The following is a 25096-nucleotide window of genomic DNA, read 5'->3' on the forward strand; positions in this document are numbered from 1 at the left end:
AGACTCCTTATGAGGATTTTACAGACCACATTTCAAGTAAAGGTCCTTTCACACTGGACGTGATTTTGACGCATGAATAATTTGCGCAATGGTTTTATTTTTTGATCAGCTGTTTGTGTAATGAGTGCTTCCACACCGAACGTGAATGTGCTGCGGCGAAAAAACTACTTTTATTTTTTTTCGCTTCAATGTCGATTTTTTTAAAACTTTTGCGGCGACAGAAAAGGCTTCAGCCAATCACATACTACAAGGACAACGATTGTGTGGCGTAGCATTGCCAACCAACACGGTTATCACGTGAGTATGTTGTGTGATAGTTTTAGTCGTTGTATATAGTCCTGTGCTGTGTAGGCTAGCAGGCTAATCTACATTTGGGATAGAAAGCTAACACTATTATTATCAAAGACAGAGACAGAGACCGTGTTTACTTTGAAAATGTAACAAAATGTAGTGAGACTATTTAGGGCTGCTTTTAGTATTACTATACATTCTTTGTGTGAAATCTACAGTTTCTAGTCGAATGATTTTAACAGAGGTGGGTAGAGTATCCAAAAACTGTACTCAAGTCAAAGTACAAGTACTAATCTTAATAGTTACTTGAGTAAGAGTAAAAAAGAATCCAATGAAAAAACTACTCAAGTAGTGAGTAACTAGTTACTTCGGATCATATAGGCCTATATATATCTATATATATATATATATATATATATATATATATATATATATATGAAGACTTCATGATGCAAAAGCCTCTGAGTGCCATCTGAAATTTTCTTCTAAAACAATCATTTGTATCAAGCTCGTATATTTAAGTTCAGTAATTTCACTTTAATAACAATTAATAGGTAGGCTACTTTTCATTGCCATTTAAGTGTGAACATAAACATACAAGCTTGATAAAAATGCTCTTTTAGAAGAAAATTTCAGATGGTACTTAGAGGCTTTTGCCTCTGAAGTTGTCATATATATAAAATGATATTATTTAGATTTTGTTTATTTAAATTACTATTATTATCAGCTATCTTTGCAACAAAAACAGAAGAGAGACGTAAGCATTATTTCTGCCATCTGTATAGCTCGAAAATCATTGCCTGTCCTCTGGTTTGTAAAATAGTAACTTATACAACTACATTTGGATTATTAGACAATGTCGAAATAAAGTGAATCTGCAGTGTGTTGCATTCAAAGGTATTGACAGAGAAGAGTTAAAAACTCTTCACATTCTCGCGCTCATGACTGCTACTGAACATCTGTCTGAACACACACACAAAAAAAAAAAAAAAAATTAAAAGTACATCGACGGATCTCCTTCTGACTGTTCTCCAAAAAAACTGTGGAAAAACCTCAGGGACACCTATGTGAGAAAAAGGAGAGGGGAAAAGGAAACTAAAAGTGGACATTAGCATTCAGACTCTCTGTTCTTTAAGATTGGGTGCACCCAAAACCTTCTTTTCTGACTTTTAAAGAAAATTAAAAGCTTGTCTTCAATGGATGACGATGAAGTGTCCATGTTGTCTCAGCTGTCGGCGCGAAAGTTTTGGAATGTTGAAACTCTGAACATCACAGACGACGCAAATTTATGTCGCGGATAGATGTGAATGGTTTTGACGCGAACCATTCGCTTTTCCGACATGCATCTGGTGTGAAAGGGCCTTAAAGCAGTCATTTTTCCACACTACTGCAATGCCAAGTTATAGTGCTAGCAAAGCAAGTGGTTATGAAATAACAGAATACTGATTTAATGATGACTCCGCAGCGTCCTCCATCGGCCCGGTGGGCTGTCAAAACATGACTGTAGATTCAAAAATGATTACAAAGTGATATGCTAATGATTTACAAATATGTTTTAAATTATCTTTAAAAAAAAAGTAAATCATGAATTATATAATCAGATCATTAGTATATGGTTAAGTTACTAGGCCTAATTGATATATTATTAATCACTTGATATTTATGTCAAATTTGTTTTAGCATCATTATCTCAATCAATGGTTAATAATGAAAAAAACAATGATCAAACCACTGGTAAATCATCAGTATATAGTTTATTGATGCATCGTGAAGTTGTAAGCAGGTCTGTGTTCAAAAGCACAAACATGCAAGTGTTAAAGCAATGTTTTAAAGAAGAGTAATTTATTTGTTTTCAAGCAAATAACATAAACATTTACAGTCAGGGGATTGCAGTGGGTTAAGTCATTTCACTCTTCAGCACAGACTTGTGTTAATGAGTGATAATGTGAACCAGTTTTACATTCCACTGAAGCTCACATCAGGTTCACAGCAGTCCATGTGTGTCAGAGAAGACAACTGTCTGTACCCTCACCAGTCAGCACTTACACTGCAGTAAATGCATGAATAAATCATTATTATACAAAGCTTTCTGCATCCCCTAATCTAAAGCCTAAACTATTCATCACACATAAACATGTTTCATATCATTTATAGATCTTGCTGTTACAAATTGTGTAACGCGATCTCATGAGCGTATCAGTACATAAAGTGTCGGTCTGGCATACTTGAATTTGTATATACACTAACGTACAAATGTTAACTTTACTTTCCTTTACTTCTCCCCAGCATGAATTTTCATGTGGACTTTAAGGTGTCCATGTTGTTTAAAAGTATTTCCACACTGTTGGCATATCAAAAGATTCTTTTCCTTGTGAACTCTCATGTGTTTCGTAAGGTTTCCTTTCTTGGTGAAACTTGTTCCACACTGTTGGCAGGTGTAAGGCTCCTCTTCCTTATGACCCATCAAATGGTAAGTTAGGTTTTGTTTTTGCCTGAAACCCAATCCACACACTTGGCAGATGAAAGGTCTCTCTCCAGTGTGAAGTGTCATGTGTTTTGTAAGGTTTCCTTTTTGCCTGAAAGTCTTTCCACACTGAGAGCATGTGAAAGGCTTCTCTCCAGTGTGAACTCTCATATGGACTTTAAGGTTTCCTTTGTCATTGAAAATTACTCCACACTCTTGGCAGGGGTGAAGCTTCCTCCTTCTAGTGTGAACTCTCATGTGAACTTCAAGTTGTCCTTGCTTTTTGAAACTTAGTAAACACAGATGGCAGGTGAAATTACCTATAGTCCCTGTCTTTGGTGTATTTTGAACCATTTTTCGTGAGGAAGTTGTTTCAGCCTGTGAGCAATTCAAAGACTTTTCTTCAGTTATGATATCATGATGTGTCTTGTACTGATCTTTCTCTTCCATTTCATTCAGATCTTGACTCTCCTTTCTCAACGGCATCAGGTCTGAGGCGAAAAAAGACAGAAAAGTTAATCCCAGTTTAATGCCACAAACATTTAGACTCAAACTAATAACATGCATGTTAGATCCTATACACCAGGGGTGCCAAACTCAGTTCTTGGAGGGTTTCCAGGATGCATTTGCACCACCAATATGAACTCAGAAATGATGTATGGCTTCACAAAGTCCTGCCTCTCTGGTTGTTCTGTGGGACTTTTATTTTTGACGGGGTGGCAGACTTATATATTGACAGAACTGAGAATGCAAGAGCCTGAGCACTCACCACTACCGTCCGTCTTCCTTAGGACTGTTAAACAGATTGTAAACTATCTTAATACGTTATAATGTCGTATGAGAATTTACTCTCAGTAATTCTTATTGTCATTAAGAGATTATTGACACTCCTTGGTAACACCTGCAATGCTAGACAGACATTTTCTATCCATATGCAAAGTAGGGACAAAGGGAAGTGACAACATAAAGGTAAAATAATCAGTCAAAAAACAGGTCAATTTAGCTCAAAAGGGAATTATTAATTAATTTATGAGGGATTCATTTCTATCACTTATTACGGCCAAGCAAATGACTCGTCCAGCATTCATTTGAACGGGCCGTAACTATCAGCTCTGCAGCGAATATATATATATATATATATATATATATATATATATATACATACATACATATATATATATATATATATATATATATATATATATATATATATATATATATATATATATATATATATATTATGGCTGGGCAAGTTAACGCGTTATTATCGCGTTAACGCATTTATTAATTAACGGCGACAATTTTTTTAATCGCACGTTAACGCAGCTTTTTTTTTCAATTATTATTTTGAAAGTCCGTCACCGGCTTAGTTTAACGGGGATGCTCTGTGAATTCCCTCCTGTTGATGTCCTGATAACTATTTAGATTCTGGAAACTCACAAACAGCGAGGATCAGTCTCTCTTCCAATGATTTGTGCTGCGCGTCGTGTACAAAAAGTTCAAGACAATTCAACTTCGGCAGCGGGCGGGCGTGTGCACACAACTGCGACAGTTTCACGGGAACGCAGCCACTTGTCGCTGCACCTCACTCTACCAAACGCGAATAGAGCGTCTGGCACGAGTGATTTCAATGTTAAAGTCAATGCAACAACATGTTTATTCGCGTCTGGAGGTCCTGCGGTGCGAATGAGGCATTTAGCGCGGTGCGGTGGACACGCGAATCCGAATGGATTCAAAATGTTCAAGCGTCCAACTAGATGCGGTAGACGCGAATCTGACACGCTATTCGCGTTTGGTGTGAACGCACAGTAACAGGGAAACTTGCTACTGAACACAGACTTTTTCTGCTGCTCCTGGTGAAAGATACCCGTTGATACCTGTTCAGAAAAAAACAAACAAGAAAACAGGACTCTGATGCTAACTTGTTTAACAAGCTAGATAAAAGGTAATGCCCTGGCAGTGGCAAATAGCTTTGGTTTAATATTTGATTTGATTACATTAATGTTTAAGTTGAAATTTACAAGAAATATTTTATTGCTACTGTGTAAAGGGAATACTGCTGGTAAAAAGCACATTAGGCTGTTTGTTTAAAGTTTTTGCAAACCACATGTTATTGCACTTGTGTATATAGCAGTACATTTAGATCAAATGTGTGCAATACAGTACTTTAGAATTCGTTATTAAATTTTGCGCGCAACAATGCGATTAATCGCAAGAAAATCATGCAATTAATCGCGATTAAAAATTAATCGTTGCCCAGCACTAACATATACACACATATACACATATAAACTAGTAGAAACTAGGGATGTAATTGATCCGATACCAAAAATTCTGAGTATCGGCCGATACCGATCCGATACCAGCGCAGTTTTTTTTTTAAATCAAGTAGAATTTCTATAACTCTGTTGAACTGATAATCACTATTTTGTGTGTTAAACACAATCTACTTAATACAGACAACTTCATTATAAAGAAAAAAAGTAAAATAAAATATGATCATAATCTGACAAATGCTATTATAAACTAGATTGGTGGATAATTCAGCAGTAAGGTTTAGTCTAAAAAAAAAAACGTTTAGTGGGGAACAAATAAGAAACGATAATTGTAACACTAAATCTAGTAAAACGTTACACATTGCTCTTTGTATTGTTGTAAAATACATTAATGAAAAGCAAAAGCACTTATGCACATTCCGAGTGCAGAATGATGCGCTTGAAGCAACATGAGTCACAGCGCGCAGCACGTCGAGTAGGGATGGGAATTGAAAACCGGTTCCACTCGAGAACCGGTTCTAAGTTTTATGAACAATCGATATTGTATGCCCTCGACGTTAATGATTCTTCTTATCGATGCTCCTGCTCCGAGACCCAGTCATAGACCGTGAACTCACGACTTTCCCTTTTGTCCTTTATCGGGCACCATAGCACGGTGTCCTACACATCTGTGCGTCATGACGTCAAAGTGTTTGAGCAGAGGAGGTAATCAGAGGCGATCTAAAGCTTGGCTTTATTTTATTAAACGAGACAAATTATGTTGTTTGCAATAACAGGGTTTTTCCTGCATTGGACTTGTTTTAGTGCCCGCCAAAGCAAATTTTTGTCCCACCAAAGTCTTATTTGATTGGTGAGTAATGTAGTGCTGCGCTTGTGACAGGACACATGTTTAACTGAAAGAACGAGCAGAGAGAGAGTGTCCCGGTCGCGCGCGCGCACTCTCCCTCTCTTCGGAGCCAGGCGAAAGTGTAAACAAGACTTCACCGTCACCAAACTAAGCGCTGTCTTGCTCTCTTTCCCCGCACATATTAATCAAAATAAATCGACACGATGGTAAAAGTTTCACGTGCAGCATTCTGAGATTTTTTTCCCCTGAATTACCGCTGGGTGTGAATTGTGCTCAAATAAGTTGCCTTATCTTCTCGGAAAAGCGTTCCGGACATTCAGCTGACATAAAACAACACTTTAATTAAATGAAAAAAAACAATCCCGTGATGGAATGTTTTCTGTGTTGACACAAATCTTGGATGTCCATGTCCTAACTGCTGGGATAATCACACAACGTGTATGACACGTCCAATTCGCGAACTAATGACTCCTTTGAACCGATTAATTTTAATGAATGGTTAAAACAACTGATCTTTCCAACAGTGAACAGTGACACCTGGAGGGGCGTGGTTGGGAGGAACGCCCCCCCGAACTGAACCCGAGTGGTGTTCTGTTATTGGACTTCTGTGCTAGTTAGTTTGTCCATAACGAACACCATGTTCAAGCATAAGGGTGTCCATCAGTGCACGTGGCACCAGGACACTCTAGGCCGGAGGTTGATGATCGACTTTGTGGTTGTTTCATCTGACCTGCAGCCGTATGTCTTGGACACTCAGGTGAAGAGAGGGGCGGAGCTGTCAACTGATCACCACCTGGTGGTGAGTTGGATCCGATGGCGGGGGAGGAAGCTGGACAGATTCGGCAGACCCAAACGTACTGTGACGGTCTGTTGGGAACATTTGGCCGAAACCCCTGTCAGAGAGATCTTCAACTCCCACCTCCGGCGGAGCTTCGACCAGATCCCGTGGGAAACTGGAGATATGGAGTCCGAGTGGACCATGTTTCTCCACCTCCGTTGTCGACGTGGCCACTCGGAGCTGTGGCCATAAGGTCTCCAGTGCCTGTCGAGGCGGCAATCCCCGAACCCGGTGGTGTGGTGGACACTGGAAGTAAGGAATGCCGTAAAGCTGAAGGAGGAGTCCTATCGGGCCTGGCTGACTTGTGGGACTCCTGAGGGAGCTGACGGGTACCAACGGGCCAACCAGACTGCAGCCCGGGTGGTTGTGGAGGCAAAAAAATCGGCCTGGGAGGAGTTCGGTGAGGCCATGGAGAAGGACTACCGGTCGGCCTCGAAGAGATTCTGGCAAACCGTCCGGCGCCTCAGTCCCCCTCCTGACTGGCAGTGCCCTACCAATGCTGTTTTCAGTGGAGGTGGGCAGCTGTTGACCTCGACTGGGGATGTCATCGGACGGTGGAAGGAATACTTCGAGGATCTCCTCAATCCCACCGTCACGTCTTCCATTGAGGAAGCAGAGGCTGAGGGCTCAGGGGTGGACTCGTCCATCACCCAAGCTGAAGTCACCAAGGTAGTCAAGAAACTCCTCAGTGGCAAGGCACCGGGGGTGGATGAGATCCACTCCGAGTACCTCAAGTCTCTGGATGTTGTGGGGCTGTCTTGGCTGACACGCCTCTGCAACATCGCATGGCGGTTGGGGACAGTGCCTTTGGACTGGCAGGTGGTGGTCCCTCTTTTTAAGAAGGGGGACCGAAGGGTGTGCTCCAACTATAGGAAGATCACACTTCTCAGCCTCCCCGGAAAAGTCTATGCCATGGTACTGGAGAGGAGAACATGGCCGATAGTCGAACCTCAGATCCAGGAGGAACAGTGCGGTTTTCGTCCCGGTCGTGGAACACTGGACCAGCTCTATACCCTTCATGGGTTAATGGGAGTTTGCCCAACCAATCCACATGTGCTTTGTGGACTTGGAGAAGGCATTCGACTGTGTCCCTCACAGCATCCTGTGGAGGGTGCTCTGGGAGTATGGGGTCCAGGGTCTTTTGCTAAGGGCTATCCGGTCCCTGTACGACCAGAGCAGGAGCTCGGTTCGCATTGCCGGCAGTAAGTCAGACTTGTTCCTAAGGCATGTTGGACTCCAGCAAGGCTGCCCTTTGTCGCCGGTTCTGTTCATAATTTTTACGGACAGAATTTCTAGGCGCACGCAGGGGCCGGAGGGTGTCAGGTTTGGGGACCACATGATCTCATCTCTGCTCTTTGCGGATGATGTTGTCATGTTGGCCCCATCAGACCAGGACCTTCAGCGTGCACTGGGGTTTGCAGCAGAGTGTGAAGCGGCTGGGATGAGAATCAGCCCCTCAAAATCCGAGGCCATGGTTCTCAGTCGGAAAAAGGTGGCTTGCCCACTTAAGGTTGGTGGAGAGTTCCTACCTCAAGTGGAGGAGTTCAAATATCTTGGGGTCTTGTTCACGAGTGAGGGAAGGATGGAACGGGAGATTGACAGACGGATCGGTAGACTGCAGTGATGCAGTCGATGTACCGGTCTGTCGTGGTGAACAAAGAGCTGAGCCGCAAGGCGAAGCTCTTGATATATCGATCAATCTACGTTCCTATTCTCACCTATGGTCATGAGCTGTGGGTCATGCCTGAAAGGACAAGATCATGGATACAGGCGGCCGAAATGAGCTTTCTCCGCAGGGTGGCTGGGCGATCCCTTAGAGATAGGGTGAGAAGCTCGGTCACTCGGGAGGAGCTCAGAGTAGAGCCGCTGCTCCTCCACATCGAGAGGGGCCAGCTGAAGTGGCTCGGGCATCTTTTCCGGATGCCTCCCGGTCGCCTTCCCGGGAAGGTGTTCCATGCATGTCCCACCGGGAGGAGGCCCCGGGGAAGACCTAGGACACGCTGGAGGGACTATGTCTCCCGGCTGGCCTGGGAACGCCTCAGTGTCCCCCCGGAAGAGCTGGAGGAACTGTCTGGGCATCCCTGCTTAGACTGCTGCCCCAGCGACCCGGCCCCGGATAAGTGGACGAAGATGGATGGATGGATGGTGGCCATGAAAGATACGCTTTTCTTAGAATAAATGAATAACCAAAAGAGTTCGTTGGAACTGATTAATTGATTGTAATATTAATTTAGCTACCTCTAGTTAATCTAATTAACTGACTCAAATATTAATAATTAATCATAATTGGTAATATTTCCCCTTTGAGTGAATTTGTCTGTCAGGAACAGTTTTGGGATGATTTTATGTATTTTGATATGTAAAGTCTCAGTGTGGCAAGGGGGGCGTGGTTCAGCGAGGTCTGTGACGGGGAAAGCGAATAGGGAGACAAGCGCGGCCTAAGTGGGTCAAGTGAAAACGACAAACACCTGTGGTCTTGTTTCAGTAATTGGCGTGATTTATGTTTTTGTGTGATCTACTGGTTGTGAAATAAAACAAGTCTCAGTCAAGTCGAGCCCGTCTTCTTCCATCCAACATTATTTTGAACTTGTTACACTCAGTCTCTGTGGTTTTAAGAGATTTCACCCTGGGGTCGTTCAGAGGTCCTTAAGAAGAAGGTCTGTTTTAGATATTTTGTCCTGGGATCAAACAATCTCTGCCGTTATATTGGTTTGTACTTAACTGGGGGTTAAGCTCAGACTGGCTGAAGCCTGGATTTTATATCCTGGATGGTTGATTTGGGGTCTGGAGTGTTTTGTGTGAAATTATGTTTGAATGAATCATCTGGAAGATTCATTTGTTTTTGGTTCGCCCTTAAATCCAACAAAAGACACAGGGCTCAAGAGGTGGCATTAAAAACAGATTTCGTAGACGAGGAGCCCTTCGCCCTTTTCCTATGATGACTCTTTATGATGAGAATCTTGCGTTGGCCAGTATTACACTCACTTATACTGACACCATAGACTGTAAAAAATATGGACAAAGCGTCTGTGAAGTCACCCATAGACTTTCTGAAGAACGGTTTTGAGGCCGTTTATGGGGGGTATGGGCAGCGCCATCTTGTACAATATCTCAATACAAATGTTCAGAAAGGATACAGAGGTGGTATGATGTGTTGTGTCCAGATCAAATTTCAGGAATTCCACTCGGCGCAGCCTATGCTCGTTATCAGCTGTCAATCAAGCTGTCAATCAAAGTTAACCACGCCCTTATTTGTCATAGATTTTATATCTAAATACATTTTATATCTAAAATTCACTCCCCTCACAGTTGTCAGGCACTCGGAACCTATCGAAAAATACAATAAAAGTCCATGGGACCAACCTGTAAAAACATGAATTTATGCTGTGAAAACGGACATTTTAACATAGGGGTCTATGGACATTTGCTCCCTTTTGGGACCTGCCCCTAGCGGATTTTCAATGTATTGCAGTTTTTCGCACTTCCGGGTAGGCTTCATTTTTCAGATTAGAATGTTGCCGCTTGACTGACACCTACTAGTGTGCATCCGTGCAGCGTCATGCAAAATTAAACGTAACGATGGCGGTGCGTGTACATGCTGCAGCTCAGTGCTCTCGTAAATAGGTTTTCTTAGTTTACTTGTTAGTGAGTGTTATGTATGCTAATGTAAACATAAAATACAGCCAACACAAACTGATAGACATTGATTCGATGTACATCAGCGGTGTCTTTGACCACCATGACTTCCCGACGGCGATAGCGAGGCCACCGGGGTCTCTGTGGATTACTGTTCCCGCTGGGGCGACGACGGAGGTGGCGTAGAGACAGAAGGCAGAAGCGAGACCGTAGAGCCAGTGTATGTGCTATGCTAGCATGAGACCCACACAGACCACCACTGCCGAGTCTCTTCATAACAAATGTACGATCACTACCAAACACGATGGAAGAGCAGGAACTCACCATGTCCGCATAGAAGAACATTCAGGACTGTTGTGTCCTGGTGATCACGGAGACGTGGCTCAGGCCATCCTTAAAAATATTCTTGTTTGCCGTAACCCGACCGACCCTGTCAATTTAGGACCGACCCAATTTAATTTTTTTTTTTTTTTTTCACTTTTAGTCCGACCGACTTGCCGGTTGTAAACGATTTTTTTTTTACTCTTTAAACAACTAATACAAATGCAATAAAATAATATGAATTATATGTTAGTAAGTATTGAGAATATAAATAGTCCAATATACAAATGTAGGCTACGCTCTTTCTTTTAAATAAAAACCTGTGGCGTCATCTATGATTATAAGGCTGTATGCGAAATGAAACCGAAATCGCAACACTCAGATCCACGAAAAATATGTTTTAGTAATACCCACCGGATGAAGAGGGGTCGGCTCTCCACAGAACATAAAATATTTTATTTTTCATGTTCGCATTTATGAGGAAGAAAAAGTTACGGATGTGACCGCTCTGAAAGCAGCACTACAATTAAAACTTTCATAGAGATCTCAAACAGGCATATAAAACACCAAATATTAAGGATTGGCAAAATAATATTCGATGATTGATCGAAAATTGTATCTCTCCCCCCACATGCTCACCAGCAAGACGCACTGACATTAAATTTCTCTGTAGACTAGGCTAATAGGCCTATGTGTTGTAGCCCAGTCATTAAAAAACGATTTAGTTTCATTTTCATGTTTAAATAAAATATCTATTTTTTAAATTTCATGATTATATGAAAAGTAGGGGTGTAATGATACACGTATTCGTATTGAATCGTTGGACCATTTTTCCTGCCGACCAAAATTAAGTTATTTCAAATGTAGGCGTTGCATGTGGCAAGCGCGCTCATAATGTAAGAGACACCGGCGCGACCACAATATTGCCCAACATCAAAAGGCAAACGTAATGCAAGCGGAACGAAACTGCTCGTTATTGTGTGGTTGACGGACCGTTTATCAGTTTGGACCAAAGAAGCGCGAGCCGATCTTGTTCAAGCGACACTGTTACTACACAGCGCCAATAAGAGATCCAGTACAGAAAGCATTTTAATTCGCCACAGAAGTAATAACATCGCTGCGAGATCTAGTGAGAAACATTCACATTTCTCCGTTATTAACGGATCAAACAGCGCTGACGTTGAAACCAGGATGAAACATTGTGGCATGAATTAACTATCCAGTGTCCACAGATCAGTAGGGGTTGCACGACTACTGATTTCTGCTAGTCGATTTCTTATCAAAACAATACTCGAGTTACTCGACTACTCGTGGTTCATGCTACTGTAAATGAAAAGACATGAAATAGCTAGATCTTATCAATAAACATTAATTCATAGCCTAATGCAACAATTACATAAGTAAACTCTCAAAACATTATAATTATGACATTTCATTTTTAAATTTTCATGTAACAGTCTAAAGCCAAATAAATAGCCGTTCTTGCCTTTCATTTCAGACGTCTGCTTCTGGGGGCCGTTCACATATCGCGTCTTTTTTTGCGCTCAAATTCGTTATTTCAAATGTAGGCGCACGGCGAGCGCGCACATAATGAAAGCAACGTGGTGCGCTAGTTTTTCGTTTTTCCAGGCGCGCCGATGCCGCGGCAAGATGAAAACATCTCAACCTTTCACAATGCCTCAAGCGCACCGCAGGTCATGTGACAAAAACAAATCAGCTTCGGCCTTTCCGTAAAAGTTCGGCCGAACAGCTGATCGTAGCTGTACAGGGCGGATTTTTCCTTCTCATCTCAAGAAATATATCTAGTAGTAAAGCTAATGCAAGGGCTAGAAATCAATTAATCCTTTGCTGATACTTCTTCGTCGTCATCATAGAGAGCGCAGTTCATGGTTGCATCTGGGTTGCATAGCAACGACAGACGCCATGGGAGCACAAGCGCTTGTAGGAGACAGCGGCACGGCCGCGCTTTCCACACGCTTTTAGATGCAATATTAGAACGGCCTCTTGCAGAGTTGGCCAATTACAATATTTTTGTCATCCTTGATGAAATACTTCCACACATCTGACGTGTGGTGTCTGTTGGTGACGTTCGCCATTTTTAGTTCATTTATGGTTAATGGACGCTCGAGTAGTCGATTGTTTCCGACAACGTCGACTAGTGGTTGAAGTAGTTGATCTATCGACTACTCAACTAGTCTATGCAAGCCCTACAGATCAGCAACATTCACCATGGATTTACTGTAGTAACACTAACTCAACCAAGGGAAGTTTGGCAGGAATAGTAGGCTATAATGCCTTCAAGTAACATTAGCCTACGTCGGGTTTTATTTTGACATTATGAATATAATTGCTGCCCTCAAATGTTAATCTGAACTAAAATAAACCTTTGTTTATAACTACTACAATATTACATTTCATTTTTTCCCAAGGAGCTGTTTTGTTTTATATGCTCCTAAGAAGAGTCAATTAAGCTCCAAAATTGCTCAAAGTAAAAAAAAAAAAAAAATCATACTTTATGATGTTAGTTTAAAAAAAAAAAAAAAAAAAAATGAATAAAAAAAGAATAAAAAAATAAAATAAAATCAAGGAAATTTCTCTGGCATTTCTTTCTTTTTGCTGTATCGAACCGTACCGAACCGAACCGTGACACAAGTGTATCATATCGAACCGAACCGCGTATTTTGTGAACCATTACACCCCTAATGTAAAAGTGAAAAGCATGAATAAGATAAGATGATCCCGAAAATATCGGGAGACAAAATGTGTGGGCAGACATGATTTTGACCACTTCATTAAGTTTGTTTTTGTAGAAAGCCTGTCTTTGAAGTGAATTTCGTTTTGTATTAATTGTATCTTAATTTTAATTAGGCTAATGTTTCATCAACCAATTTCCTGGATTTAATAAATAAGAGGTAGACTAAATATAGCAGGCAATATAATCAGGACACGGAGGCGCCGGCACGTGAACTGGAGCTGGTCTCTTAAATGAACCGAAACTCAGCGTATAAGCTACTTGCCTCACAGACCTGAGACATACATATATATATATATATATATATATATATATATATAGAAAGCATGAAATGTACACTTTTAAACAAAACAATTCAAAACGAAAGAAAACAGACTGCTCTCTGCTTAGGCTTATGTAATGAAATGTGCATTTCTCTCTGGCGCGTTCACTACCGCGAAGATCGCGAGTCAGCATCGTCAACTTTTTTGACGACTACTGATTTCTGCTAGTCGATTTCTTATCAAAACAATACTCGAGTTACTCGACTACTCGTGGTTCATGCTACTGTAAATGAAAAGACATGAAATAGCTAGATCTTATCAATAAACATTAATTCATAGCCTAATGCAACAATTACATAAGTAAACTCTCAAAACATTATAATTATGACATTTCATTTTTAAATTTTCATGTAACAGTCTAAAGCCAAATAAATAGCCGTTCTTGCCTTTCATTTCAGACGTCTGCTTCTGGGGGCCGTTCACATATCGCGTCTTTTTTGCGCTCGTTATTTCGAGCGCAAAGTTCGTTTAAGTTCGTTATTTCAAATGTAGGCGCACGGCGAGCGCGCACATAATGAAAGCAACGTGGTGCGCTAGTTTTTCGTTTTTCCAGGCGCGCCGATGCCGCGGCAAGATGAAAACATCTCAACCTTTCACAATGCCTCAAGCGCACCGCAGGTCATGTGACAAAAACAAATCAGCTTCGGCCTTTCCGTAAAAGCTCGGCCGAACAGCTGATCGTAGTAGATCGTGTCATCTTTGACACAGAAAACACTTGTTTATTAATAAACAATTGAAATGTCTCTATATATTTGACACTAACAGTCATTACTTTTCCCAGTTCTGACAGCTTTTAGGCACGTTATTGGCAGCGCACCCTTACATGTTACATGAACACGACACCACTACATAATATTATACTTTGGTGTTCAGTTTATACAAGTTTTCTAAATGTTATTTAATACAACTTGGCACGAAGTTCTGGAAAACTGTCAGTGAAGTCCCGATATGCAAATTTGTTTAAATTCATACCTACGTTATCACCATGACCAAAATTGTACTTTTTTTTTTTTACATCGAATCTCGAAAAAAAAAATATAGACCGACCTTTTTTTTTGCCTGTTACGGCAAACCAAAATATTTTTAAGGATGGCATCAACGCAACAATCCCAGAGGAGGCCATGCAGCTAGCAGGCCATGCTACACACTGGGCTGACAGGACGAGCGACTCCAGTAAGAGCAGGGGAGGAGGACTGTGTGTGTATGCAAATAACAGCTGGTGCACAGACACTAAGATGACTGACACTGCTCCCCGGACCTGGACTGGATCTGATGTAAAGTGTCACCTTTATCTACCTAGAGAGCACCCGGCTGTCATTATCACTGCTGTTTACATCCCCCCTTCAAGCTAACACCCAAATGGGGTATTTGTAATAGCAGGTGATTTTAACCAGGCCAAACTGCAGACAATTCTCCCTAAACTTTACCAGCATGTCCAGTGTCCCACAAGAGGAAAAAAAGCACTCTAGACCATGTGTACAGCAATATTAAGCATGGTTTCAAAGCATTGGCTCTCCGAAAAACCGTTAATGTCCACTAACGTAAAATGGAGATGCCGGTTGCTTTAATGTCCGCTGTGGACATTAATAAGCAAAACCTCAGCAAAAAAAGGAACGCGAACTTGAATGAATGGAAGGACAGAAAAAGGAAGTCTTTGAGGGATGCTGGGAAACCATATGTGAACCGGAGAGGAGAGCAAAAATGAGGAAAAGGTCCATCAAAAGAGGTGAGTGAAAGATGGGCGCGAAGGCTACTGGGCGTCATCTACTACGGATCAAGTCATGAATGGGTCGAAATGAAAGCTGTAGGCTACTCCTTATTAACACTGAGAAATTAACCGAAACGCTTTAGCTGCGTTTGCCTATGTATTGTTCATTGTTCACACTGTATTGTCTGTATTTGTTCTGTGATTTACGTTAGCAAAAATAAATAAATAAATAAATAAATAGAAAAAGAAATGCTTAATATTTTCTTTAAGGTTCTGTTAATGTATTAAAACTAAGATAAAGGAATCAAATCTCCAGTTGTTTAAAGTGATATGATGAATTGGACTTGGACTGTTATTCCACATTAACTGGACATATAGCCTACTTTTCTTCAACATTCAGAAATGTAAATTACTCTAACTTTTTATTTTTAAGATTGATATGTAGGATTGAGTGTGAAACAAACACAAATGAATCTTCCAGGTGAATTGTTCAAACATAATTTCTCACAGAACTGAACATTCCAGACACCAAATCACCAACCCCAGAGCCATAAAAGAAGGCTCCAGCCAGCCAGTCTCCGCTGACCAACGAAAACCCCCAGCTAAGAACTTTATGGCCATGCAAGCTTCAAAGAAGATGAGCCCAACTAAAGGAAGAACTGGTCAATGTGAGATAGCTTGGAAAAGAATGATTGGCTCAGAGATGGCACAATTCAGCCCGATCAAGATAACAGCAGAAGCTGCTCGAGCCCACAACATTCCAGACCCCCTCCTCCTTAAGGACCTCTGAACGAACAAACCAATTCTCTTCTTTTCAAACCAGAGAACTGAGATTTTACCTAACTATACATAAAATCATTCAAGAACAATTTTCAACGGACTTATAAATCAAACATCATGCAACTACAATGATTCGATTTTGTGTCTACAATAAATGTGTGTCTAATATGCTTAGATCCCATATAATTCATTTAATTGTTATAACTGTTAGATGTTTGAATGAAAGTGTGTTGTGTTTCATATCAATATGATCGTATGCTCATGATTCAAAAGATGGCTTGATTGAAATCTGTGTAAAATGTTCGTATTCTTATAATAGTAATAATGTCTAAACTGTAGCCTCTGTTCTCTCTGCTAGTAAGGAGATCCCAGATAACGCATGATTTATGACTTTGAAAACAAAGCCAGTGTCTAATTGGTCCGATCTCTTCAGGAGGGGGGACAAACTTTGAGTTTAAAAATCTTAGACAGAAACAAAGCTCTCTCTCACTCTGCTCTCGCTCTCTCAGACTAGGAACCATGTAAACGCGCAGACGAAATAACCCAAATCAAGATCTGAAGAACATGGGTTAAACAGCTTCATTCAAGCCATCATCTACTCCTCTCAATTTCCTTTCTTTTCTTAGTTTCCTTTCTTTTCTGTTGTGAGTCTCGGTTCTAAGTTAAGTTTTGCGACAAGATTTCGAGCCACGTTTCTTCTGCAAAGCCAGCTTCAAACAAAGACTTTCATTCCGCCAGCACGCCACGTGACTGACCACGTGACCCAGACATCAGGCACGAGGAGACCAGCCAGCGAACGAACTCGGGAAACCCCTTTTACGCAGACAAAGGGAAACCCCAAAGCAAAGACAAGCAAGTAGTACCTCCAGACTTTTAAACTGAACTGGTGTATTGATAAATGTAATAACCTGTCTAAGAAACGATAGAAGGGTTAAATTAATGATTGATGGTTCGTTCCAGGCCATGTCTTATGAGTGCACTATAGAAACTTGGGATTACATCATCTCACTCTTAAAACTTAATCTTTCCTTACTCTTTTTCTTTCTGCAACGCGTATGAATGTGTATGTGTGTGTTTGTGTTAGATATTAGTTTTATGTGTTAGAATAATCAAAGTCTTGTTTGTATTTTAAAGAGAAATATTACTTGTGTTATTGTGCTTACAAATTTAATGTCTTAAACTTCTGATCTAAGTTACCTTGCTAACTATATAGTAGGGCTGCACGATATTGTAAAAAAATTACATTGCGATATTTTTTTTGGCAACGATATATATCGCGATATTGCGAGCCATCAATCCAGGCTAAAGTCAATAATTACCATTCCATGTTATTAATAATTTCACTATAAGCAAGCTTCATTACAAGCAACAAAAGGCCACTTAATATTTTATTCCAGAAACATATTTCTCTTAGAATTCGGTGAACGTTCTACACAGGACCTAACGTTCTTGGACCCGAAAAATTGTTTTCTGTGCTGATTCAGTGACGCGTTCATGTAAACGGCACCTAGAACCAGCAAAAGTAATGATTAATAATATGTAAAATATTACAATGAGACATTTTAATTGTTTATTAATAAACAAGTGTTTTCTGTTGACAATACTGACTCGCGATCTTCGCAGCAGTGTTCGGGAGAAATGCACTTTTCATACAGATTTTTTTTTTAATGGTTCTGTTTAAAAGTAGAGATTTCTGTACATAATAGTTATATTTCTTTTTTTTTTACTATTATTATTATTATTTTTAGGTGTGTGAGGCGAGTAGGCTACCTTTTATGCTTAGTTTCGGTTCATGGATGATAGCTTAATCTCCAGTTCAGGCGCTGGCTGCTATAATTAATTTTTATTTATTAGGCTAAATCCAGGAAATTGTATAATGAAATACTGATTAAAATTAAGATACAATTAATACAAAACGAAATTCGTTTTAAAGAAAGGCTTTGTGATTTCTGTTTGAGGTCTCTGTTAAAGTTTTAAAGCAGTCTTTTAGTGCGGCTTTCATAACGGTCGCGTCCGTAATGTCACGTAACATTGTTTTTTCCTCATAAATGCGAACACGAAAAATAAACGACTTTTTTTAAAAAAGACAACCATCCACAACTTTATAATACTTCAGCAAAGTAGCCTACCTCTTTTTGGTCAACATCCTCCTTTTTGTAGACGAAATAGGCTAGTAGTAGTCCTAAATAGCTGATTTTGACTTTTTTTGCGGCGGATCCTCTTCGTCGCGCATTTTTAGCTATAGGATTGCCAGTGAATGTTGGCTGTGAGCGGTGAGCGCGGCACAGCGAACCAATCACTGTGCAGGCACGCGGAACGCGTATGTCACCCCAGCAAAAAGCCATACAACAAACTCGTGTTTACTGTGTGCTACCCTGGTGCTACCGTTCTCTTACACTATGGTACTAACGTTACCCTTCACATCGCATGTTCCGGCGATGTGACTATCGCTCATTCGCACATCGTGATGTCGATGTTAAAACAGAATATCGTTCAGCCCTACTATATAGTGTTTCACTATAGTTCGGATATCTATATCCGTTGCAGAGTTGATAGTTACAGCCAGTTCAAATGAACCGCGAACGAGTCATTTGCTCGGTTGTAATAAGTGACTCTTTTGAATTCCCTATAAATTAATTAATAATTCCTTTGAGCTAAATTGTAATCACTACAAATTACAAATATCTTACAGATACTTAAATACAGATTCTCTTACAGATTCTCTATACGCTGAATAGAGAATGTCTGACAGCAGTATCGGAGATGAGCGTTTTAAGTGAACTTGAAAGGACTTAAATATTCATCAGTACCTCACATTAAATTATGGAATGGCTTCAGACAACTTGGAATAAAGTGTATGAAAACATGTTTTTGTGCTTTTTGTCTGGTATAACAACAATAATACATAAGGTTTACCTGGGCTGTCCGCCCTGGTAAATGCGACCCCCAGGAAGATAAAATTTGAATTCCACTTTACGAAATATGAATTTCCTGTGACCCGTGTAAACTCCATAAATCTTTCATTGACCGTGAAACTGATGCACAGGTCGTCAACTAATCCAACGCGGCAAACTAGACATCAACTGCATACTGAACAGTTGTTTCATTCAGGATCTAATTTAGGCAAGTTATCTTATTATTATTAATATTTTCTTATTTGTCCATGAAAAATAAACATCAAACAAAGATCATTTTTGCTAATAAAAAGATGGTGAAATTTCAGCCATTTTCTCTTCAGTGGGGAATTGTTTCATTATAAGTTTCGAAACGTGGTGAAACCGTAAAAATGGAATTCTGAGTCATCTAAATGATATTCATTTAAACAACATAGACTAAACAATATATAGACTGAAATCGCGAAATGGCCTTAATGGCCATACCACGATTTAATGGCTTAAAAAAAATACAAATGGTTGCCCTAAGCCTCATTTGAAAGTCACGTTGGAATAAACTAAGGACAGTCCTGTATTTCCGGGGACAGTCTTTCAGCTCTAGGCCTATTATTATTGTCTTGACTTATTAGGAAAAAATCATGTTTTGTCCCGTATTTCTTCCCTCCTAAATTGTCTTTGCCAAGTTATCATATAAAAGCGAACTAGTAGTTTGTCACACGAGAAAACAAAATTACCATCCAATCACAATTCACTATCGATAACTTGCGGTTTGTGAAGGTGGGATATAGAGAGCGCGGAGGAGATCGAGTCAGACGCGGAGAAGTCAAAGATGCCTGTGTACAGTTAAGGCGAGACATGGCAGGCAAAAACATAGTTTTTTTCCCCACTTTTTTTGTCAATTGTAAGATTTTGGGATATCTGTCTTCAATAACACTCTTACAGGTGAAAAAAGTCTGAAATGCACATTTAGGTCTTTATTTTAGTACACTATCTGTTTGCATCTGTAGATTTCTCATAAATTCAAAAGTTGGCGTTCTAAATCCTACACATACACCTTGACCTAGCTGACGTTAATGTTAGCAAACTCAAATATGTTGTTATATAGCCTAGGCTAACTTAGGTGCAAGCTAAATTGAGATTTTACTGTTAAACATTATCTATGCATTTTACCAGTAACTGACGCCAGCTAGCTGTTAGGCTACTTCCTTTACTTTAGATATTGAGCAGTAGTTTATGGGTTATTTAGATGTGACGGTGGGTTAATACTTTCTCAGTAACAGTTAGCAGTCAGTTCAGTGCCCAAGGTAGGCTAACAGTTCCTCTTGCTTCAGTACCATTTTGCTTTTATTCCTGTAGGTAAGATATAAATATAAAATGTCATGTTGAATGATATAAAGCAAACATTATTGTTGAATTGTCTGCAATATTGCAACTCATTCTATTATGCTTTTATATTAGATTAGATTTATCAAATATTTGATAAGTAATAAAGGGGGAGAGCTCCTCGGCTGCATGCGTTCAGTTTTAAATGTTTATAATTTTTCCTGTAGGCCTATAAGATTCTTTGTTTGAATATTTTGTCTTTCTATATTGATCCTTTTTCTTTGCATTTCTAAATTAATGCAGGAGCAATGCTGAGATACGTACAAGGAGAGGAAGATACAGACAACTATCAACCATACAAGCAGTTCACATGCCATGATGCTGCTATTGTGTTATTGGTATGGAGTTGAGTTATATGTTTTGGTAATAAAAAGTTAAAAAGGAATCAAAAAGGAATTATGCTTAGGGCACCAAAGTGGCTCCAGCAGCAATGGGCGCACCCCTAAAAATATAATTTATTTCTGTAGAGCTGGACATTTTAACCCTCTGAGGTCGGCAATCACGCCGGCGTGATCTGCTCGCTTTTTTCCTTATCAGTTGAATTGAGACCCGAAATACTCTTTTGACTTTGATTTTACAAACAAGTTTCATACATCAATCGATTCTGTTAAATGTGTATTATTTTTGTGTATACTCACAATAAAAACAAAGTGTTGTGCTTTTCGCCAAATAAAGAAAAATAAACACGAAGCGAGTTCTGCCTTCTCTCTGTCCGTGTAGTCCATTCTGAAACGCGTCCGAAAATGAATCATAACTCAGCGAATACTTCTCACACAGGCACGTGAGATATGTCTTTATGAAGCTTTAAATCTCTTCTTTTAAATGAAGTAATTTATATAAAAAACAAATATTCTCATCTTGTGAAATCTGTATTAAAAGAGAGCGATTCCAGTCGACCTAATTACAGCTGATTCAGATGTAATGTGACTCCGCCCACGGAGAGCGCGCGCTATTCAAACGCAAATGGCTGAGGCAATCCGCGCAATCCTGTGAACGCCCCCATCAGCTCGAGAAAACACAAGTTTATTCAGATCATTACTTGTTTACACCGTCTTGCAGCGCTGTGAGGAATAATACCGGTAATGAAAAATGTCCCTCAGAAGTGCGGGTATATCGAGGAGCGAGCTAAGGAATACTAGTAAGTTTTTTTTTTTCCTTATCACGTGAATTTCTTCACGTGGGTTTCTGTTTATGAATGAATGAACGGCAGAGATGCGCGCTGTTTACCACAGCTCACAAAGACAGTTTAAATTTAAATCGCGTGTGTGAATGAATGATGATGTTTTAGCAAACTGTATTGCTATACTGAGATGAGTAAAAATCGACTGAAATATGTTGAAATAAAATGTAGGCTATTTGTATAAGCAACGTATTAAACTGCAAATTAACAATATGCCCTAATATTTCATGAAAACAACGTTACAGTCAGGCGAAATATGAAAGTTTATAAAGTTTAAGAAATATACAGTTTTTACTGTAGAATATACTGCCTCGTCAAATAAGCATTTGTTTAGCAATTTCTATATATAAAATACTATTTTTGTCAAAAATAAAGTCATCAACTAAGACGTTAGCTGTTCCAATGTGGCTATATTCAAACTAATGAATACATAGATAAAATGTAGGCCTATAATAATTTTTTTTACAAAGAAAGAGTACACTTGAAATATTGTTGAAATTGTAATTATTGTTGTAATTGTAACCTTTTTAATAAAATAGCAAAACATATTTACAAGATAGATGTAAGCAAAATCTTAAATGGTCAATATAAGTCTTCTTCTAAATATATCTTTTGTCCTTGCATTGTGGCTCAGTCAGTTTCACACCTGAATGAATGGCTAATTATGCAGAGTCATTATGCAGAGTGGGTGGGACATTGTAATCTAAGGTGTAAACTACTCCTCCCCCTCGCATATTGGCTTTCCAAGCAAAACCTGTTTTACATCAATTTAAATCAATGTATGGTTTTATGTAAACGATAAAGCAAGACTATTTTCACATAATTTTGAAGAAAAAACACTAGGCGATGACACCCATTTGTCAAAAGTCTTATTGACACATATTTACTATGTGTTTTGTGGCCTTATTTCAGAAATTTTATTTTTTATTTTTTTCAATAACCACGCATAAACATTATTCTCTCAAAAATGAAAACATGTACATACACATGGCTCACATATTATGGTAGCCCTGTTTGTGCTTTATAGAGTGAATTTACACCTTTGCCATTAATATGTTTATAAGCAACTGAAAAAAGCACAAATGTCAGGGCATGTCAGAACATCTCAAGGACCCCAAAAACAGCCCAGACCCCAGAGGGTTAACAGGGATCAGATGACTGAGTTCAACTTTGAGAAACTAACCTGTTTGTTCCTCGGTTTCTTCTTGTTTGACTCTGAATGTTTCTTCAATCTTCATCTCTTCACTCTCCTCTTTAATAAACTCAATCTTTGTTTGTTCCTCAGTTTCTTCTTGTTTCACACTAAATGTTTCTTCAATCTTCATGTTTTCACTCTCCTCTTTAATAAACGCCATCTTTATAATAATGTCGTGTGGATCTCAGTTCTTCGCCAGGAAATTTTCTGTGTTTTTTTTTTTTTTTTCCTGTTTAAAATGAGAATAATTAACAGTAAGAATAATACATGCAAACTAAATCTCTGTGTGCGTCTCAATCTGCTCTAGTTCAGTAGTTCAGAAAACTAGTAAGGAGTCAGTCGGATTTAATGTACTTAAATGAAAATAAAATATTAAAATAGCACTCGAAATTAGCACTACAAATCATAAAGACATTTAATACATTAGGCAGTTTGAGTATTTAATTATTTGTAGAAATAGAGATATAAATAGAAATATAACGCTTCGAATCACTGAATCATTGATTCACTCACAGAGACCGAATTGAAACGCACCTTTTGTTACTCACGAGTTTTAATTGTTACTTTGCCCACACGACGTTAATAAATGTTAGATAAAGCAATGCATTGTTAAACTTAATAATGCCTGAATCAGTAGGCGTCGCTTGAAGACGATTAAACGGTTTCTATCGCGTTAAACACCTTAAAACACAAACCTTTCTTCAGCCGAATCACAACAGATGCGGGAGCGCGGCGCCGCCTTATGACGTCACACTCGGAGACCAAATTAAAAGTCCTGTTCACACGCTGCAGGTTACAATCACAAAAGTGCATAGAAATAATAGATATAATATGAAAATATATATAAAAGATGACACAACTCAGAGCTGAATGTATTGGTGAAATACATTTAATAACACTATGGTAAGTTAATAATACAGTTCACATTGACAATTAAAAAAGATTAAATCAATAACACAATTAGTTTGGTGTAGAAATCATCAACAAACCTTCCCATCTCTAAGCAAACTAGCAAAAAAAAAAAAAAAAAAAAAAACCCTTCTCGGGATCACTGCATCACCTGTGCCTTCTGATGGGAGGTACTCAGTCAAAGAAGAAACAATCTAAAGGGACATTCTCCTCAACATTCTCTTATTCCTTCACAAAAACATAAATCTGTATTGGTTTTATGATTTACACAGACTGGCTGTGTATTAATACATGCACACACGTTCAATGGGAAATGTAATCATTCTCTTGTTCCATCACAAAAGCCTTTATAGGGGAAAACATTTAGAAACATTATGTGACCTTTATCGGTTTGCGTTATATTTTTGTTATATACATTATATGTGTGTGTGTGTGTGTGTGTGTGTGTGTGAATGCATTGCCAGCCCAAGCCTTTTGGGGGCCCTAGGCAGAATTTGATTTTGGGGCCCCCTCCCACCACGCGGAGTCACCTGTGCTTGACGAATATTGACACAAATGACACACTATAATGTTACATTATAAATTAATACAGTGAGGTTATGTATTAATAAAAAAATAATTAACTTTTAAAGTAAACTTTTACTTTACTCTTTTATTAATTCCAAAAAACAAACTGTCTCAAAACATATCAAAATAAATTATTTGCTAAAATAAGGACCAAATGAATAAATAATGAATAAAAACTGAGAAATCAGAAACATTATAACAGCAAGGTTTCAACAATGACAATTACTGTTGAAAACTGTGAAAATATTATTATTTCTCAACTGTCTCAATACAGTGTAACTGTCCTCAAAATCTGTTCTTCCTAGATTTTCTGGAGGCAAAGTCACTGATGACATCATTGTACGGTATTGCTTTTCAACTTTGTTATTAATACTAGGGATGTCCCGATCAGGTTTTTTTGCCCTCGAGTCCAAGTCCGAGTCATTTGATTTTGAGTATCTACCGATATCGAGTCCCGATCCGATACATCTATAATACATAAAAAAAAGAATAAAGAAGATCAAAAAAACATATCCAGGACAACATTCAACAACTCTGTAAACAAACAGAGCACTTCTGTGAGGTAGCTTGAACAATCAAGTAATAAATAACATAAATTCTTTACTTTTGGACTTAGTGCAACAGTAAATATAAAAAAAGTCTAATATATAAACAAATAGCACCTCAACTTAAAATACCCAGCAGGCATGTAAACAAATAAAAAAATAAAAGTGCCACAGTGTTTGCAAAGCC

General features: G+C 39.1%; 1 long non-coding RNA gene across 3 annotated transcripts; it reads right to left on the minus strand.

The window, feature by feature from the left end:
• Nucleotides 1-2027: 2027 nt before the first annotated feature.
• On the minus strand, nt 2028-23669 carry LOC307157441. 3 transcript variants are annotated; one of them, XR_013820975.1, is made up of 3 exons: nt 23584-23669; nt 22877-23117; nt 2028-3246 (listed from the first exon to the last, which is right to left on the minus strand). It is a non-coding gene; the product is annotated as an uncharacterized lncRNA (long non-coding RNA). The 3 variants fall into 3 exon arrangements; XR_013820976.1 differs by having other exon boundaries at nt 23423-23669; XR_013820977.1 differs by having other exon boundaries at nt 23402-23669.
• Nucleotides 23670-25096: the final 1427 nt, after the last annotated feature.

This window comes from Squalius cephalus, assembly GCF_949319135.1.
Source record: "Squalius cephalus genome assembly, chromosome: 4".
Classification (NCBI taxonomy): Eukaryota; Metazoa; Chordata; class Actinopteri; order Cypriniformes; family Leuciscidae; genus Squalius; species Squalius cephalus.